Genomic DNA, 19,187 nt, shown 5'->3' on the forward strand with positions numbered 1-19,187 from the left:
AGCAATGTCTGACTTTCATTTGTTCATTTTTATAGATCTTATATTTATTATTACTTTTGTCAGATTCAAGTTATTTCTGTGACCAATGTGGGTTTTTCTGTCATTAAACGAGGGGTACCAACAATTTAAAAGAAAATGTGTATGGGGATTTCATCCCTGTAACTAACAGCAGTCAGTGTACATTGACTGTCACATGGAGGTTTGTGTGACTCTCCAAAGATATACTGTAACTCCCAAAAGGAACCTTTTAGAGACTGAGTGCCCAAACTGCAATAGAAAACCCACGTATTTAACGCAAAGTGCCAACACTGCAATTTAACCTGAAGTTAAACTGAGGTTTTAGTTTAGAAAAACAACTCACACATTAGCGTGCTATAGAGTCTGTAATAGCAAGGAGCTTGTAAGTGCTGCACTCTAAGGCCAGGGTCAGACCTAACGTATAAAAATACAATTTGTTTTTTACAGCCGAGATACTCAGAAAAGTTCCTGAACAGTGATCCGTATTCAATGCGAGGATGCGATTTTTTCTCCAAAAAGTATCCGTATGGCATCCGTACGGCGAGCAAAATGGACATATAATGGATCCGATCCGTGGGCTCAAATATTTGTGAAAACACATATACAGTATATATATATAGGCCTAAGCCTAAGATACCAGCTACCGATTGCAGTAGAGATCTGTTCTTGAGAATGGAGAGGATTTTTAATCAAAAGTAAAATTGCAAAGTTGTTTGTTTTTAAAACCTCTTTGCAATTGTAAGCCTCTATTCATGATGAAAATAACCCTTGAAGCCAGGGATGTCAAATTCAAATACACAGAGGGCCAAAATAAAAAGCTTGTGGAAAGTCACGGGACAACCTTAATATTTGTTAAAAAAAATGTCTACAATTGAAGAAACTTTTACTTATCAAATAAAAAGATTAATTTTTGGAATTATATTGGAATAATATAATATGGTATATAATAGCAGTAAAAAGCACATAGCCCAATGGCCTAATTTAAATATTTTATAGAAAAAGATGAAAAACCTTGAATAAAACAGATAATGAAGTATGATGCAAACAAAAGTGCCCCCCAAAACAGTACCCCACAGTGAATTCCTCCACATGCACAGTATGATGTCCCTTCTGTACCCCACCTTCCTCAATCTTCCCAATAAAGAATGTTGACCCCCATCACAGTATGATTCTCCAACTTTGATCCCCACACAGTTCTCCATACAGTATAATGGGCACAAAAAGTCCTCCATACAGTATAATTGCCCCACAGTTCTTCATACAGTGCAATGGGCCCTACATAGTCCTCCATACAGTGTAATGGCCCCATATAGTCCTCTATACAGTGTAATGGGCCCAACATAATCCTCCATACAGTGTAATGGGCCTAACATAGCCCTCCATATAGTGTAATGGACCCCTCATAGTCCTCCATACAGTGTAATTAGCCCCACATAGTCCTCCATACAGTGGAATGGGCTCCACATAGTCCTCCATGAGGTGTAATGGGCTCCACATAGTCCTCCATACAGTGTAATGGACCCCACATAGTCCTCCATACAGTGTAATGGGCCCACAGAGTCCTCCACAGTGTTCCATTGAGTATAATAGGCCCCAACTGATGATCCATACAGTATAATGGCCCCACATGATGCTCCATACAGTATAATGGCCCCACATTATGCTCCATACAGTATAATGGGACCACATGATGGTCCATACAGTGTAATGGGACCCACACAGTCCTCCATACAGTGTAATGGGCTCCACATAGTCCTCCATACAGTGTAATGGGACCCACATAGTCCTCCATACAGTATAATGGTTCCACTTAGTTCTACATACAGTATAATGGCCCCACAGTGCTCCATAGCGTATACTAGGCCCCACATTATGCTCCATACAGTATAATGGCCCCACATGATGCTCTATGTAGAATATTGGGCCCCACATAGTGCTCAATATTGTATAATGGCATTACATAGTGCTCCATACTTTTTAGTGGGCCTTACACAGTGCTTCATACTTTATAAGGGCCCCAACTGATGCTCCATACAGTATAATGGCCCCAGATGGTACTCCATACAGTATAATAGACCCAAATGATGCTCCATACAGTATAATGGCCCCACATGATGCTTTATACAGTGTAATTGGCCACACATAGTCCTCCGTACAGTGTAATGATCTACAGATAGTGCTCCATACAGTATAATAGGCCCCATATAGTGCTACATACAATATAATGGCACCACATGGTGTTCCATGCAGTATAATGGCCACAAATAGTGCTCCATACTGTATAATGACCTCACATAGTGTTTCATACAGCATAATGGCCCAACATGATGCTCCATACAGTATAAAGGCCCACATGATGCTCCATACAGTATAATGGCACCACATAGTACTCCATACAGTATAATGTGCCCACATAGTGCTCCATACTGTATAATGTGTCCACATAGTGCACCATACAGTATAATGGCCTCACATAAAAAATATATATATGTAAATATCACCTCTGCCCATTCCCCCACTTTTCCGGACTCTTCATATATCACAGTCCTGCCTGTGGGCACGCAACAGCATCAGTGTGCTTGCACGAAGCGTTTGCTCTAGGAGTGTGCGCTGTCCATCACATACTATGGTAACCCACAAGATGCAAACTGAGGGCGCGTAATGGTGCGCCCAGCTCCTGGTCTCGCCATGGGTCCACCAAAGCCCCCTTATTTCTATATATGGATTAAAAGTTATTTTCACAAGCTTTGTTCCAGTAATAGGTACAGTGCTGGTATGATTGTTATAGGGGTGAAATCTCCTGTCTCATTGTATACTTAGTCTAAAAGGCATTTGGGGTGACAGACTCCATTCTTACAGCCAACTCACCAAAGTTAATTCAAAATTAATTGTACAGAACTAAAAAAAAAATCTGTTTTCTTTCACCAACAGAGCCACACCTGTTTATGAGTTGTGCCTGGTATTGAAATCAATTTGGCTGATCCAAAATCCCATACACACAACCTGAGGCACAGTTTTTTTTTAGTCCTGGAGACCCACGCAAGCTTGCAACCTGTCATGTTGAACTTAACCACATTCAAATTACTGAACCTTCCCGAGAGACTAAAGTAGTTAACACAAAGCCAAAAGTCAGAATCTGAAATATCTGGAAAACATTAAGATCTCATTTGTAAGACCTAAGACTTCATTATTCTGAGTGAGAGTTTTTGTCTACAAATGGATAAGACGCAGAACAGTGGTGGCTCTCCGTAGAAAAGGTCAACCCTAGGAAAAGTAACAACACAACCAGTCATTTACCCAGAACAAGGTCCTAAGTACGTCAAACTCTGTTATGGTGATCTCTGACTTCACAATCAGGGTAGGAGCACACCACGTTTTCTCTCCATCCAAGACAAACGATTATTTTATTCTGATCAGAGTTTGATCAGAGTGGCGTCAGTTTGGTGGAGGTGGGGAGAAAAAAAAGTTTCTCCACCCTGTCCATTCTGTCAGTCTGTGAAAATTGGATTGCGCTCGGCTGTCATCCAAGTGCAGTGCTCCAAACAATTTGAAAGTAAGATGTCCCCTACTATATCACCTTAGTAACAGAAGAAAGTATTTTTTAGTGTGGATGAGGCCTGTATAATATAGAATATATGCTCCAAACAATTTCAAAGTGAGATCTCCCCTACTGTATCACGTTAGTAACAGAAGAAAGTATTTTTTTAGTGTGGATGAGGGCTATATTCCCTAGAATCTGATGTTTTTCACAAACCCACAGACTTGCATTGCCAGTTTTGATCTGAATCTTGGAACAAAATCAGACATATCTCCAATTTTTTCCTTGGATCACCCGGTCTGAGTCAAAAATCTGATATGTCTATAGCCCCATGGAATATCATGGGTACGAGTAGTATCTGTGACAACCACAGTTCGCACTTGTCCAATATAATCGGCCATGTAAATGAACCCTAAGAAAGAGACTAGAAAAATAGGTTTCACTAAAATGAAGCATTGATCAAACCATGAATATTTGCGTCAGTAGTTGACTATTACTTTTGTAGCAATAATCTATGAACAGATGAGTGGAAAGTAGAACTCTTTGGACAGAATCTCTTAGTTTTCAATTATTTTAACGCATGCGTCGTTTTGAAGCTGCGCCGACTGCAACAAAATCTAACATGTTGCGTTTGACGCAGGTCAGCGCAGCGTCAAGACGACCATGCGGAGGCATCTGCATACGTCCGTATGGCCCGCGTACCCAATGTTAAAGATAGGGTACGAAGGACGCATGCAGACATAGGCGGAGCTGAAGGAAGAGGCGTGTAAGTGGGCGGGGCTGAACAGATGAACTACGCAGTCCTCCTCAAAGCTCTCGTCTGCAAATGTGAAACCAGCCTTAATTAGCCAAACTGAATGTCAATAAATATTTTGTGAAAACCATATTCTGTACTCACCCCTCAAAAAAACATTTAGGTTCTTGCAAATAGGAATTATATTTTGCCCCAAAGCTGCTCACTTTATGTCCTTAGTTATATGTCTGTGCTTAAACATATGAAACCATTGGGCAGCATGGTGGCTCAGTGGTTAGCACTGCCGCCTTGCAGCGCTGGAGTCCTGGGTTCAAATCCCAACAAGAACAACATCTGCAAGAAGTTTTTATGTTCTCCCTGTGTTTGTGTGGGTTTCCTCCTGGTTCTCCAGTTTCCTCCCACATTCCAAAGACATACTGATAGGGAATTTAGATTGTGAGCCCCATCAGGAACAGCGATGATAATATCTGCAAAACTGTAAAGTGCTGCGGAATATGTTAGCGCTATATAAAAATAAAGATTATTATTAACATATTGTGCAGGCCATTCTTTTCAAAGATTCATTAGAATGGGCAAAAAACCCAGACATAAAAAAAAACAACATAGACTAAAATGTGTCCATGTGCTATAAGTTTAAAAAAAGGTTATCACACATGTGACTGAAGCCCATAATAAGAAATTATGGCAACTACATTTGAAGAGGCAGTCTTAAAGGTGTTGTTCACTACCAGACAACCCCAGCTTAATTAATTTAGGACCCAAATTAACACGTAAAAAAAAAAATGTGCCCACGGTTAAAAACATTTCTCTCTCTTCTGGCATGACATACATGTCAGAGGAGAGAGAAATGATGTCCCTAAGCCCCCCAGGTACCCCGCCCCTCTGCATCCTCTATCAGAAAAAAACAATGGCAGGCACATGTGCAACAGCAGGGAATTTTCCTATTGGCTCATGACTTGATCACTGTTATAGACCTTATCACAGTGATCAAAAGCCAATAATTAGTAAATCATCCCCCCGTGTCAGCCCCTTAGTAGGATTAAAAAATGTATTTTATATTTTTGTATTTCTTTCATTCTTTGCCATTAGGGTTACGCTTAGGGTTGGGTTGGCTTAGGGCCATGGTTAGGCTTAGGTTTGGGCTTAGGGTTGTGCTTAGGGTTATGGCTGGGCTTAGTGTTAAGCTTGGGCTTAGTGTTAAGTTTGTCCTTAGTGTTAGGGGTGGGCCTAGGGTTCAGCTTAGAGTTAAGGTTGAGCTTAGGGCTAGGACTGAGTTATGGTTAGGGATTTTACAAAAGTTTTTTTTTTAAATGACGATATGAGCACTAGTGTTGAACGTATGGGATCGCTACTCGAGTTTGCATTGGGGTGCTCAGGTAATCCTAACAAAATAAAATGACATTTGAAAAATGATGCAGATGTAAAGTAGACAAATGGGAAATGTTACTTGTTAATTATTTTGTACAGCAAGACTAACTGGTTTAAAGATGTAAAGATTGAAAGTTTGAAAATTTCAAAAAAAAATTCTAAATTTTCTCCCAAATTGTGATATTTTCACAAATAAATGCATGTCATAACAAACAAACAAATGTTACCACTATCATGAAGTACAATATGTCACGAAAAAACATTATCAGAATCAGTGGAATCCGTTGAAGCGTTCCAGAGTTATTACCTCATAAAGTGATAGTGCTCAGAATTGTAACATTTGTCCTGGTCATTAAGGTGAAAATTAGCTCTGTCACTAAGGGGTTAAAATAGACACTTACGATGTCACAGGGCATAAAAGTGACGCCACTCTTAAACTGAAATATGTCAGAATGGAATGCACAAAATTTATTAGGAGACCCACATAAAAGGATAAAAAAAATCAATTTTGCACCATTTTCTGTCTTTTAATCTGTTAGAAACTTAGCGGTCCTACCTCCTAAAATCACCCACTTTTCTCTACACTTTCCAAAAGTGTTAAGAAGAGAAAAAAAAGTTACACATTTTAACACGTGGCAAGATTCGCCTACATATTTTTATGAATATATTTTACAGAAAAAAACTGGTGCAAAACTGTTGACACATTTCCCATCTTTTTCACCACTTACAATCTCTCGTGTTCTCTCTGCATGCTTTCTTTGAAGAATGACAAGCTAAGTTTCTTGTAGTGTCATATTGTTCCTGTTCTCTGCAAAAAAAAACCTTTATTGGAACCTGCAATACAATATGTATTTTTGCAGATAAAGGGCCATGCGATTTCTCGTTGCAGGTTCATCAAGTGCTGATCTGTAGAGAGCAAAAAGAATAAAAAACTGCATTGCTGAACATGTAGTACAGTAATTCATATTTGGGTGTGTTAGAGACTGACCCTAAACCAAGCAACGATCAAAATACTGGAAGATACAATTTATATATATAAAAGCATTCCACTTGTTAGAATTTCTGGTAAAATCATTGATTTCACAATAAGTTAAAATTAATACTATACTTCCTGCTAACTGGAAAACAGCTTGACATTACGGATATCAGCAGCATTCTTGTGATTTAGTTATGCTTTTAAGTGACACAATTGCTCTTTCATGCACAAAATGTTTCCAATATTTTAAGGTGTTTTTCATTTGCTCTTGATACATTTTTTTTAGTTTTTCTTCTCATTTTTAAGGTGCATGGTGAAACCTATGGGAAAATGAAAATACAGGATACCTAGAGCATGCTGCATTATGAAAAACGACTACAAACTCCCAAAATGGTGCTCATGTAATAAATGTTATTAACCTGTAGATATGGGGTTAAGCTGCAGGTTAATAGCGTTCTGAAGCTGCTCGGTGCCCCCGAATTGAAAGATCCGCTACCGGAAGGAAATTAACTTTATTCCTCCCGGCAGCTTCAGGCTTTCAGTCACAGGGGTGAGCCAGTGCGGCTTCAGTCACAGCTCAGTATACAGTGAACAACGGCTGTAACCACACTGCCGGCACTGACTTTAATGCCGAGTTGGCTGACAGATAATCCGCACCGGCCCACCCTGTGACTGTAAGCCCAAGGTTGTCCGGAGAAATAAAGTTAATTTCTTCCCGGCAGTGGGGCTCTCAGTGTGGGTGCTGGGCAGCTTCAGCTTCTATTAACCTGCATATTAACCCCATACCTGCAGATTAAGGGTATGTTCACACGCTGCGGGTTTTGCTGCGGATCCGCAGCGGATTTGCACTGCGGATCCGCAGCTTTTTTCCATGTAGGTTACAGTACAATGTAACCCAATGGAAAACAAAACCCGCTGTGCCGACGATCCTTTTTTCCCCAGGCAAATCCGCTGCGGATTTGCCTGCAGAAAAAAGAAGTACCATGTAAATTATTTCTGCGGATTCCGCTGCGGGTTTCCAGCAGCACCAATAGGAAACTGCAGTTGGAAACCCGCAGTGGAATCCGCAGTAGAAAAAGGATCAAAACCCGCAGGGAAAAGCACCGCGGATTTCACTGCGGATTTTACCAAAAAAGGACCTGAAAAATCCGCAGTGAAAAAAGGATCGTGTGAACATACCCTTAGGCTTCTTTCACGCTATGCGACGGCCCCGTGCCGACGCGCGTTGTGAAAGTGATGCCCGACGTGGGCAGCGGAAGCAGTCTTACGACGCTTCCGCTGCCCCATTGTAATGTCCGGGGTGGGGGAGCGGAGTTCCGGCCACGCATGCGCGGTTGAAAATGGCGGACACGACGCACAAAAAAGTTACATGTAACTTTTTTTGTGCCGACGGTCCGCCAAAACACGACGCAACCATCGCACGACGGTTGCGACGTGTGGCCATACGTCGCAATGCGTCGCTAATGTAAATCTATGGGGAAAAAACACATCCTGCGGACAACTTTGCAGGATGCGTTTTTTCTCCTAAACGACGCATTGCGATGTACAGCAAACAACGCTAGTGTGAAAGTAGCCTAAGGCTGGGGTCACACAAACTAATGTTCTCTCATGCAAGAGAATCGGGTTGATTATGCTAATGACTCTGGGATCAAACTCTGTCACAGTTTGATTTGCGTGTCACCTTAGTGTGATCCAATTCTTTTCCATGAGAGAATCGCAGCACAGGTTTGGAAAGATGTAGGACAATATTTCTGCATCTTCTCCATTGACTCTGTGTGAGTATATCAGACTGCACTCAGATCACATCCGAGTGCAGTCCCATTTTTCACTCACACCTATAGATTCGAATGGGAGAGTGCGATACGATCATCGGATACACTTGCAGCATGCTGCAATTGTTTTCTCATGCCAAATCACAGATCTCCCCTGCCCCATAATATAACATGGTCCGAGTGCAATCTTAATTTTTATCGTGTGACTGAGCCCTAATGGCGTTTTTTTTACATGACAGTTTCCCTTTAACAAAGTAAAATGTGGCTCCAGAGTTTTTCCACTTAAAAAAAGTTGCAAGTTAACAAAATAATGTTCTTTATAAATCCAAAATAAGAGAGATCTTTTTGTAGGAAAAAAACATCTAGATATTTTTTAACCATTTAATATTAATTTTCCTATGCAATACTGCTAGAGAATTAGTTCTTTATCAGTGGTAACATGTTCCTAATGATAAGCATGGGGCTGATCATGCCACTTTTATCCCACAACCCAGCCTGTCGATATAAACAAACCCATTGGGGACACAGCTGTGTGACACTCATACATTCCTCAAGATTGCCCCCTTCTTTCTTCTTCCAATTTACAATCCACCACTAACCCCCCTCCTCCTCCTCTCACCCCCACCCCGTGTAATAACCGAAATGGCTCAGCATCTTGCCCCCAGGCTCTGACGGGTCCGGAGTATTCCAGGGAGATCTGATCAGGATTGGTGACACAAGAGATGAGCCTGCTATGAATTCATTGTTGGTAGAATAGGCTCCTTGTTCTCCTGCTTCCTACAGAATTACTTGTCTAGAAATTATCTTTAACCCTTTCAGTCCTCAGATCTTTTAAAAATGTACTGATGCAAACACGACATTATAATTTAGTTTATTCACTCCTAACTTACGTAAAAATTGCCTCCAAATTTTTCATGTTTTTTTTATATATATATATATATATATATATATATATATATATATATATATATATATATATATATTATAATTCATATTCTAAACTAATAACCCAAGCCATTTTCTATAGCTAATGTACAGATGTATTAATTATATGGGCTATTATCCAACACTCTGCACAATAACTAAATCCACATGTGCAACAGGTGCCTGCACAGGGAGCAGCACCAGATGTGGTGCTACCAATAACTGGTTCCAGATGTGTAACAGGTGCTGGTTAGTGTTGTTATATCGGCTTCACATGTGTATTATATTGAGCAGGACTCGGGCTGCCACCATGCAGAGGCCAGATGTTGCCAATGAGATCCACATATAAGACAGACGTCGGATAATTAGCTGCATGTGTCCCACAGGGGCACTTTATTAGAACCATATGCATGCTCCCCAAGCCACAATAATATGAAATAGTATTGCCCAAAGTTCCAAATTAGTTTTACTAGTTAGACTGGATGAATGGAGACATAAAGAAGTATGATGTGTGTAAAGGGTTAAGTCATGTAAAAAAGCATCAGTCGCCAATATGTGACCAACCTGCTGCAATTCTACAAGACAGAATGTATTTAGGGCACAGCCACACGAATCTGCACCAAGTCAGAAATGCTGACGATTTGGGAAAAACTACAGCCTAAGGCTATGTTCACACATAGCGTTTTTTTTTTTACAAGCAAAACCTGCTCAAAGCTGCTGCAAAAAAGCAGATTTTGCTGTGTTTTTTGCTGCATTTGTATTCTCTTGTGTATGGTGATAAAGTTTAGTGCCCCCCCCAAAAAAAAATCATGATGCAACTTTTGTAAGATTTTTGCATCAAAAACGCAGCAAAACCTGATACCTGCGGCCTCTTTGCTGCATTTTTCTTTATTTTTTAAATAGTTTTCCAAATCAGTCAGGAAAACAAAGCCAACGTGTGTGAATGAGATTTCTGAAATATCATAGGCTTTGCTGGTACTGTAAAACGCAGTTTAAAATTTGCAACAAAAAAAAAGCAGCAAAAACGCAATGTGTGAACACATCCTTAAGTGACATATAGCGGATTGAAAATTCCTCCCACAGGCCTGTTTACGCTTTGGATAAGATTTAGTAAAATTACAACCACAATACTGTTATTGTATCCTGTCATGTGTGTACATGGCTCTAAAGTGTTGGCTACATTTCCACAATTAACTTTTCATGAGTTTCTTATATTGCAGATTTTCAGTAGCATTTCTCCACCCAATCTGCAATATCAAAAACTCGTCAAAAGTTAATTGTGGGAACATAGCCTTAGGGCTTTACACGCACAATTACCATTCAAGGCTATGTTCACGCGTGGCTTTTTTTTTTTTTTTTGCAGCATTGTTTTTCAGCCAAAAAGAAACTTAGCTTTTATAGTAGCAGTAAACGTTATGAGATTTCAAAAATCTCTTCTTTTTTTTTTCTGACTGAATTTGAGCACTGCTACGTTTTTGAAAATCTGCAGCATGTCAATTCTTTCCTCTGCATTTTTTTACTCATTGAAAGTAATCAGAAACCGCAAAAATGCTGCAAAAACATAACAGAACATTTGTGCTGTGTTTTTGCAGTTAATTTGGTGAATAAAAAAAACTATACTAACATGTACTGTAGACAAATTACACATGTAAAACAGCAGCAAAAACTAAGAAAATTGCTTTTTTATAGCAGTGAAGGTTTTGGCTGCAGGAAAAAAAACAAACACAAAAATGCCACATGTGCACCTAGCCAAAGGCTATGTTCATGCATTGTGTTTTCTATGCATTTTTAATGCAAATTTTCAGCTGCGTTTCACAGTACCAGCAAAGTCTATGAGATTTCAGAAATCTTATGCACACAGCTTGTTTTTTTCTGACTGTTTTGTCAAAGAGATGTGTTTTTGAAAATTGCAGCATGTCACTTCTTTCCTTTGCAGCTTTTTTCACTCATTGAAAGCAATGGGTAGAGAAAGAAAAACGCAGCAAAACACGAGGTAAACACTCAGCAAAACCTGCTTTTTTTGACGTTGCTTCATTACTGCCAAGACAGTAGGTCTTGCCTGTGGGAAAAAAATGCATCAAAAATGCAAAGTATGAACATATCCTTAGAGTCTACATACAAGGCTAGGTGCCCATGACAACTCTGTACCTTTGCCAGGTTGTTGTAGCCACCGACCTAGAAGAGGACAGCAGTGTTTCCAGAATGGTGTTGTTAAGGTAAGTAAATCTGTGGGTAAGGGGAGCGCCATGACTCAGGCGTCACTTATGCAATTGTTATTTTACACCTATATCACAAAAAAAACAAACCTGTGGACTTTGGCAGTTTGTCAGAACACAAATTAGAGAACATTGGGCTTCAATAATGCTCTAACTTCAGTTTTTGGTTTTGTAAAATGGACACAAAAAAAAACAAACAAGGCCACGTTCACACATTCAGTATTTGGTGAGTTTTTTACCTCAGTATTTGTAATTATTTCCATAGTCCTGTATTAGCAATGGCTGGGTCACTTCCACATAATGCATAAACACATTTTCCAGTGATGGGTGTCACCAGAAAAAATGAAGTGAAAAGAGAGCTATTAAAATTAATAAGTTTATTCAGAATATTGTTCTAAAAAGTATAACACATAATAATTCATAATAAATAGAAAAAGACAGGGGGGGAAGCAAAACCGAACCTCCAAACCAAAGGAGGCACTCCACAAGAATACACAGTGCACAGAACAAAATATTTAGAAGGTAATACCCTTAGGGAGGGTGCTCATGAAAAGCAGTCAGATGTATACCAATGTATTAGCATAGAGTGCTATAGGAACACTTGGGAAGTGAAAGAAAAATCACTATATATACTGATTGAGCATGTCATAAGAGCAGATCTCACTCCCTAAACAAGACGGATTACCTGTAGTTGTAAATATCAGAGGGTCTGTGCGCTCAGGTCAAGGTGATGTGGAGGCCTCCTGCGCCCAACAAGCGCCGTTTCGCAAGTAGCTTCTTCCAAATGGGGCGTCCACGCCCCATTTGGAAGAAGCTACTTGCGAAACGGCGCTTGTTGGGCGCAGGAGGCCTCCACATCACCTTGACCTGAGCGCACAGACCCTCTGATATTTACAACTACAGGTAATCCGTCTTGTTTAGGGAGTGAGATCTGCTCTTATGACATGCTCAATCAGTATATATAGTGATTTTTCTTTCACTTCCCAAGTGTTCCTATAGCACTCTATGCTAATACATTGGTATACATCTGACTGCTTTTCATGAGCACCCTCCCTAAGGGTATTACCTTCTAAATATTTTGTTCTGTGCACTGTGTATTCTTGTGGAGTGCCTCCTTTGGTTTGGAGGTTCGGTTTTGCTTCCCCCCCTGTCTTTTTCTATTTATTATGAATTATTATGTGTTATACTTTTTAGAACAATATTCTGAATAAACTTATTAATTTTAATAGCTCTCTTTTCACTTCATTTTTTCTGGTGACACCCATCACTGGAAAATGTGTTTATGCTCAGTATTTGTAAGCCAAAACCAGGAGTGGGTGATTAATACAGAAGTGGTGACTGTTTCTATTATTCTTTTCCTCTGATTATTCCTCTCCCGGTTTTGGCTTACAAATACTGAGGTAAAAAAAAACCTCACCAAATACTGAACGTGTGAACGTGGCCTTAATGCCATCTGATTTCTATGTGACTATTAGGCCATGTTCAATATTTGGTCAGTATTTTACCTCAGTATGTGTAAGCCAAAACCAGGAGTGGGTGATAAAAACAGAAGTGGTGATGTGTTTCTATTATACTTTTCCTCTGATTGTTCCACTCCTGGTTTTGGCAAACAAATACTGAGGTAAAATACGGACCAAATACTGAACGTGTGAACGTGGCCTAAGACATCCCTATCTTATTTGTCATCACAGCAATGTATTATAATAATGCACAAAATATTCCGGAAATATCCAGGGTCAGTATATCAGTTTCACCTTAAGGGCTCTTTTCCATTTGCGAGAAACACGTCTGTGTCTCGCATGTGAAAACCAAGCTCTGGCGCCGGCACTTTGGAGCGGAGCGTGCAGCTCCATGTGTTGCTATGCGGCCGCACGCTCCGCTCTGGAGTGCCGGCGCCAGAGCTTGGTTTTCACATGCGAGACACGGACGTGTTTCTCGCAAATGGAAAAGAGCCCTAAGGTTCATTGTTGGTGGGGAGAAGATCAGTTGTATGCGCAGTGCACACCAGAACATGAAGCTTGTTGTCCCCAATGCATCACCTCTGACAGGTTCCCCATGTCTTAATAGCATTGATCTTCCAATATGGACCAAAAGAACCATTTTAGCCCTCCTGATCCCCAGTACCGGGTGTGATTGCAACCTCTGTACCCACTGTGTTTGCAGTTCCATTTAATTTGTATTTTCATTTTGGATAGTAGTACAATACCCACATTTCACAATGCATTTTATACCATTTCACCTTAAAATCACTACTTCTGTAACAGACTGAAGACATTTCTTAATTCTAATGTGAATTTTTTCTTGCCTTGCAGGAATATAGTAAAGGGGCTATATCGTTAGCAATTATATTTGCCATTTGAGAGTCTGGCTAAGCTGGGTGAATGCACCTATGACAAGTGTAGGGTGGTCTTATTAGTTTCATCCCGGCTTTTGAGAAATACAATATTTTAAGATGCATCTATAAGATATAAAATGTCACAATTCAAGGACTCCTTTGACTTTGGGAGAATTTCTTTTTCTAATTACCGTATATTTTTGCTTTCTACATGTTGCAATTCAAGGTGTGGAAATTTTAAAATCACAATTCATACACCAATATATAGTAGCTGTGACTCCATGATCATGATATTATAACTGTCTCTCTGTAGTTTAGCAGCCATAGCGGATTCCTAAAGCAAATGATGTATGGCTACAACTCAGTTCCTGCCCCGGGCTGTATGATGAGCAAATAAGGGACTGGAAGCTTCAAAAATCAACATGTAAGGCATAAGTAGTACACCAAGTAAGACTACTTCCCATCTCTTTGAAGCACTGGGTAAATTTACATTGTCATTGTATTCCATAACTTAAAAGAGAACTCCACGCTAAATGATCTTCTGACATCTTCTGAGTCTATGGTGGGGATTTACAGAAGGGTCAAAAATCTTTAGGTACAGTGAAAAAAAAAATCCTTGACTGTAACTTTAAGGTTCAAGTCTTGTTCTTTACAAGTAGAAGTGTTGCAGAGCTCCACTCATGGAAACCTCCAAGCCCCAAGGGGGTTTGGGGCTGTATAGAGCACTGAGGCCCCTTCAGTTTGGGAGCTGGCAGGGCTCGATGCTCATGGACCTTCACCAATTACATATTCTGATATTTCACCATAACATCCCAGAAATATATTTAAATTAGAATTCCTCTTACATTGATGTCTCTTTTTCAAGTCTTTAAACAAAATGATTAATGGTTTTAAAATGGGAGTACAAATAGGAAAGATTAGCCTCTCGTCAATTATATATAAAATTAATATATGATAAAAGAAATCATAGCATAAAATAATACGTGTATATGTGTAATATATATATATATATTTAGATGAGGTTGCTATTTCATACCACCCACCTAAATATGTTATGTTTTTGCCAAACATACATGTAAACATGGGAATCGGCCATTATTTATTTCAGTATACGGTACGTTTTACATTTGTAATTCCGCAATAGTAAGTAGTGTGTGCTGACTTTTTGTGGTCTATTCTCATCCTCAAGCAACATTGGTTAAAGTTGTGTGGCATTTTAACACCTTATTACGTCTCTTCCCTTCTGGACCCAATCCCAATGTTGGAAATAAATGCAGCCATCAAATGCACCACAACGATTGTGTGGATGCCCAGCCTAAGCGCATCCTGCCATTAATTAAAGCTAAATGAGCATTTAGTTCACACAACTTGTATGTAAGACTGTCACTAAAGGAGCATTATTCAACAGGTCAGGGTATTCAGTATGTGAACACTACTCCCAGTGGTTCATATATTATTCACAAGACCATTCTTCCTGTAATTACAGGCTGCAAATCTAACACAAAAGTAACAATACCGAGCCAGTCACCCCTTTAAATGTATATGCAAGTGACTTACTGCAAGTAGGAGAGTTTGCATGCAGTGATGAGAGGGTTAATAGCAGGTGCATAAGAGAGGGAGCCCTGTTTTTTCCCATCTAGGATAATACCTTTGATCACAGGACAGATTTAATGGGACAAGATTACACACTGTCATCACCAGGAAAGATATCATAGAGGAATGCATCAGAAAGGTGCCTCGGATTTTACCCTTTCGCTTCTAGTGGTCATTTACATGAAAGAAAATTAACAATTACTGTCTATTAATTAACAGATATGTTCCCCTTAATGCTGTGTTCCCACAATGAGTTTTTGGTGAGTTTTAGGCACTGCATATTTCACTGCATCAAACACTCAGCGTCTTACAGTTCCAGAAAAATCGATGGGATTTGTAGAAAACTCATGCTTCTTTTACGCTGTGTAAACTGACCTGCGGTGCGAGTTTCAAATCTGCAACATGACAATCTCTCTTGCTGGTACACTAAGTTTTATGTGTGGATTTTCCCCATACACTTGCATTAGATGCGGTAAAATCCATAGGTAAAAAACACATACTAAAAATGAGAAGAAAACCGCAGCATCAAGAATACAAAAAAAAACACATGTAAAAAGAACACACTCAAAAAAGCAACTAAAAAAACTCAAGTAACCTAATTTACTTAAGAGGTGCAGAAATGCTGTAGAAAATCTGCAACAAAAGCTCATCATGGGAATATGGCCTTAAATGGATAAAGAAAATACCTGTAAGTGTGGAACAGTGAATAAACCTCTTCTCTGAAACTTTTTACATACGTTGCATCTGTTTCTAGAAAAGTTAATGTGGCTACAATGACGGCACCCAGATTCACCACTCACACATCTTCCACTCCTGTAACCTTACATGACTACAGAGGACAACTATTCAGGGCTCGATAATAGCTGGATAATAATCTTGGTGAATGCAATTTTCCCCAAAAAATATAAAATATTTGAATAAAAATCTTTACACCTGAAAATTTCAAATGAAGTTTCCCATCATTTCTAAATCAGATACAATTATATCTCTCAATGGAATAATATATTTTACTATACAAAGCCTGGACATGTCCTTCAGGTGTGTGCAGTATTATACGGGACGGTTCTAGAATGGACAATAACATTGCAGGTAATCACTCTAGTAATTAGGTGATGAGAATATGTGTGATATATTTTTCAGCAGCGTTTATACATCTCATACTAAAATACTGATGTTATAAGTGCAGAAACACAGATACATGCTTAATAAATATATAATCTTTGCATATCAGGCTGCAAAGCTCCTCCCATAATGGTGACATGCAGGGTCTCGAGAAACTAGGGCCCATCTCAGACTGCTTGAATAATGAGAACCAACCAGGTTCATCTGCAGAAGGAAAAGCTATTTTCAAGTTTCCCACCCCCACTGCTCGCTTTTTTTCTGAAAATGAATGAAGTTGTTTCACCTGTTCCCAGGCTTCAAGAGTCATCCAAAAAATGAACACTTACAAAGATGAATATGTAGAGTCCAACCTTTCAGATCCTGAACATGTCAATGATCTTACTGTAAAGGCAAACATCCAATACACCAGATACAAAATGAATTGTTTTTTTTTTTCCAAAATTATCCAGGTATCCTATAGGTGATCTCTGCCCCGATCTTCATCATTTGTAAGGAACATCCATCATAGAAGCCATTCTCCCTCCATAAATATTCCATAGTTTGTAGAGGATCTCCAAACCTGCAAGATGCTTCTTTGCAAGACATATGACATCAACAGAGATGAAAGAACAGATGCCCCTCCTGATGTAGAGATGCCCTGTATATAAGACCGATAGATGGGAGAAAACTCAGCCCTGCAGGCAGTTAGCTATGTTTCCCCCAAGCCTGCACACTCTATCTGACAGCCCTCGGCAGAGCCCGAAAACTCTTTATAATAACCGCTCTGTCCCCCTTTCATATCACATGATTTCGGTTCACCTGGAACGAACAAAGAGCGTATACACAAAGACAAGCCGAAAATCAAGAAAAAAAAGACCCATGAGCCAGGCCTAGAAAGATATTCAGTGTTTTCAATCCCAGGGAGGGAGGAGAAGAGGAGGGGGCCTCTGTATCCCTTATCAAACTTTCATTGCTCCTTTTTTTAAAACACAAGAGTTATTGTGAAGAGTTTTTTAATGTCCCCTTTTTACTGTATGTAAGATTTCATTGTGCAGGCTTTCGGCCTAGCCTAGCTTCGCCAATAAGGCAGGACAATGGAAGGTCTATATGCGATCGGCCTGCCCTCAGGACAAAAGCCTGCGTTGTCTAAGAAGGGGGGAGGGGAAAAGCTCAGGTAATAGAGGGGTGAGGATCACTGCAGAGCTGCTGAACATAAAACTGGGCATAAACTGAAAAAAAAATCATCGGCATAGCTCCTATCCTTCTAAGGTGAAGCCCCTGGAAACAACCGGCAAGCTTGATATGACCGCTACTCAAACTCTGTTGGCAACTTCTCAGATCCACACCCATCCCTCACCAGAAACCAGCCACACGGAAATGTCAATTCCTCCTAGAACTTTACGAATGGCACTGGAAAGTCTATAGCTCTGGAAAGTGTATTGCCAAACTACCCCAAACTCCATGATTGCAAAGTCTAATATTCTATGAGGCTTTTCAGGGATTCGTACTTATCCAATTCTATAAAGGTTTACTAATGCGAAAATATAACTCTACATCTGTGGCTGTCTTCCTTCCAAAGATATAGCCCAAAAATAGTTGTTTTCTCTATCTTCCCCCTCCACCTTCCTCAACCACCAGCCCTTGGGTAGTGCTTGTAACACTAAAATAGTTAATGAACCCTTGTGACTTTATAACTTTGCTTCTATGGGAAGGCAGTTGCCAGTTACTGAGCTTTTCATTCCTAATAGAGGGGGTCCAACAATTGCGTACTGTTCAGGCAGTTGCACAGATGAGGACAAGGGACCCTCGGGCTATGCATGACATCCTCTGTCTGCTTTTCCCCTCCTACAGACCATACCTTCACAGACTCATCCCACAACATCTGCGGGAACAATGTGTGCAAGCCTGGCACTATCTGTCAAGTGAGACATTGCTGAAGAAGCATCCAAAATATCAGGGCTGATAGGTTAAAGTGAAGTCGTGGAGACAGTGAAGAAGGGCTGTGAAGGCAGAAAATCACTTCTAGCTTACATAGCTAAAATCTCAGGGATTCTAACAATCTGTTACTTCTTCCATTATTGCCTGAATATGGTGGTGTCTGATCCAACAAATTTGCATCCTGTACGCGATGATGTTGGGTCAATGTGTATTATTATATACAGAGTATTGATGTCAGGACAAAAATCGATATTCTGTTACACTTTATAAAGAGAAATACAAAGAAAACATTTCATCTACCAACTTCGTTTTCTTGCAAAGTAGCAATATTATTACTAGAATTTTTTTTTTTGTGCCACGGAGTTATATTCATGTGTGTGGTGTACACAGGATATGTGTTTATATTATGTATTTTTGTGCTGTGCCAAAGCAGAGAATAAGATCTGTGGATTAATGAATCAGGTTTGGATTAGAAGTGAATGAATGAGGTGTTGTGAGCGCTGTAACTCAGGATTAGTTGTACAGGAGCACAGGGGACATGCTATAGGTCTGCTGCGTACTGCTCACAAATATGCTTGGCTTCCAGACTGTGCATGAGTGTAGCTCGGTAGGGTGAGTAGTGCAGAGTGTATCAGGGTTAGCATTCATCACTAT

The sequence above is a fragment of the Ranitomeya variabilis genome, chromosome 8 (assembly GCF_051348905.1).
Source record: "Ranitomeya variabilis isolate aRanVar5 chromosome 8, aRanVar5.hap1, whole genome shotgun sequence".
NCBI classification, from domain to species: domain Eukaryota; kingdom Metazoa; phylum Chordata; class Amphibia; order Anura; family Dendrobatidae; genus Ranitomeya; species Ranitomeya variabilis.